A 2,899-nucleotide genomic window follows, 5' to 3' on the forward strand; every position below is an offset into this window, starting at 1 on the left:
ATCTTCGGGTAGAAATATATTATTTTTGGGCTCAGCAGATGACATTTTGTACAACTTTTTGTTTACTGGAAATTTCACCACATCCTTTAAGTTATCGAAACTTTCTGCAAGAAAGTCTGTTCTGCGCACTCTGTTCTCAAGTTCCAAAATACTAAAATTTACAATAGTACTGGAAGTTGTTGTCTGTGACCGGAAACGTCTAAACGACTGCTCACATGGCTGGCTGCTGAAAAGCCAAGGTAAGAATAATTCATGTTGTTCAGAGTCTCTTAAATTTCTAATGATTTTGATTAAACCATGAGCATTAATTTCAATGCAGGTGTAAGCATTTGCAGTTATAAAGTTGTGCTGCAAAGAGTAGTCCTTATGAAGTTCAATAAATCTTCTCAAAAACCTCAAGAAAAAGGTCCACTTCCAAAACAGCTGAACTCTTTTGAGAGGCTGCATCTGAGGATCTAGGAATGCAGTTGTTAATTCCCTCATCATGTCAAGGTAAGTAGCTGTTCCCTCACTTCCAGGAATATGCAATTTCAAAAGAGTGGAGACAGATTCATCGCACAACTTTTGAGCACTACGGAAGTTCATCTTATCTTTGACAGCAATAGCATCCAGAGTCAGCTGATGTTGGTCTTTGCTTACTTTCTGAATCAGTTCAGCTATGTGACCTCTAGAAGCAACACACCGTGAACCCATAGGAATTATTACCGATGGTTTGGTGAGTTTCCCTCGAAGTTTGATGAGGAGATGAATTGTATCTTGTATCATAACTTCTTCATGTTTTAGGGTAGAGTTAAACCAAGCCCATTTTGAAGGAGGGCTTACACTGAAAGATCTTGCATACATGGCACTTAGCACCTTGGTATCCCCATCTCCTGAGACTCCAGCTATTGTTACACCCACTTCTTTCAGGCAGTGTGACGTCCAGGACCACCTTCTGTACACATCTTTAGCTGAGAACTTATTGTCAGTTCCAAAGAGAGCTAAACAGAAAGAAGGTGCGTTTGGAGTCAAGGGTTGAGCAACAACTAGGTATGCATTGCTGCTCACCCTCCCATCATCATAGTATGATTTTATCAAAGAAGCAGACGTAGCAGGAAAACTCCCTGTTATGGGCAGTCCGTCTTCATTCAATGGGAGGACGAATCCCTTAATTTGATTTGATTTGGAGTCGTATTGAATTCTTCCATTGACTCGGGTACCATCTTCGCTTAGCCAAACGGTTAAGGGAAGGTTCCTTTGATCTAGGAAATTCCTTAGGGCAAGAGCTCTGAAGTGCCCTTCCTTGATGGGCTCTGTAGGCAAAAGATTATTTCTCACAGTAGGCAGCGATGGAAAACCAAGATTTTCAGAGAGGATACAGTATAGCATGGGACCACCAAGAACAAATATTAGAGTGCCTAGCTCCTTTAAGGTAGATGAATACCTTCTACCCCTTTTCTTTCTGCCAGCATTTTCTTTAGCACATTCTAAAAGCATGTTGAGCATGCTCCCAACATTTTCTGAATCAACTTTATTTCCCAGGAAATATAAAGAAGATTCCATGGCTGAAGCAAGTTGTTTTTTTAACATTTCATTCTCTTTTAAAATTAACTCCATTCTATTGATTACTGGGAAAAATTCATCTATTTGGTGACATGACTCGGCTGATTTAATTAATTTTACCTTGTTCCGCCCACTTCTCGAGTATTGAGGCTGTGACCAATCTCTTTTAGGCTTAGGGAGAGGGCTGATCACGGTTCTTCCTCCCCCTTCTTCCGAAAATCCTTGTTATGATCCTCTTCCTTCTCACTGCCTTCAGATTCAGATATTATATTGGCTGTTCTTCTTTTCTTTTTGCCATTAAGAATAAAATTTTCACTGTCTTCATCATCAATATCTAAAACCTGTTCTGAATTTTCAGAATTTTGGTTGACGGATGCTGCAGCAGGTTTTCCAGGTTGAGTCTGAAACATATTCAATAAGGTACGCTGCTTTCCCTTCTTTTTAAGGGCAGGTTGTACAATATGTGCTCTCTCCACATGTCTATAGATATTAGAGGTATTTGTCCACTTGTTACCTCTTTTGTAGATTGTAAAATGTTGAGGTTGCCCTGATACAGTTTTACAATCAGGAATAGGACATAAGACTTCACATATATATCCCAAGGTATCTTTCTTAACATTGGCTGTAGCAGTTATCACTCTTTCTACAGGATCATCGGCTTCTAAATCTAAAGCTTTGAAGTTCTCAGAATGCTTAGAAAGCCAACGGTTTATCAGGCCTTCCACTTCTTCCTTTACTTTCAGAATTGCAGCAGGATTTTCTGCTTCTTCGGTTGTGGTTCGGAGGGATTTGGTTGGCTGGGGTGAAAAACAACTCCCAAGTTTTCGCTTGTTGGTAGAAGAGGTAGCTGCCGCTGCACATGCATCTCTGATTGCATACAAAGTGTGGAGGTGTCCACCCATAATTTCAAAATCTTCTGGGGAATATTGCCACCATTCTCCATAGTATTTTAAAAGCTGTTCTCCAAGATCCAGTTTTTTATCCTTTTCACATTTTTTTTCTAGTATCTTTGGTAACTTCAGTCTCATGAAAATTGCAATTCTTTCTAAATCTGATTTACAGAGAAGTTTCATAGCATGACATGAACCATAGCCCAATATGTTGCACACTTCTTTGAGTGGGTCTTCAAGGAAAAGAGATGTTGGATGACTTTCAACCAGCTTCCAGAAATCTTCTCCTTTGGCCTGCAAATCAAGAAGCACAACTGTTAGTCTTTGCAATACATTTCTAAAAAAATGTTTAAATTTCATCTGCACCAAATACAAATTTACATGTATTTTAAAGGTCAGTTTCAATAAAACATTTCTTAAATAAGTTTTGATATTTGAGCATTCAACAGTATTTTTTAATAAAGGAA

Source organism: Frankliniella occidentalis, unplaced genomic scaffold (assembly GCF_000697945.3).
Source record: "Frankliniella occidentalis isolate FOCC.00 unplaced genomic scaffold, Focc_3.1 Scaffold27, whole genome shotgun sequence".
In the NCBI taxonomy this organism is placed as follows: domain Eukaryota; kingdom Metazoa; phylum Arthropoda; class Insecta; order Thysanoptera; family Thripidae; genus Frankliniella; species Frankliniella occidentalis.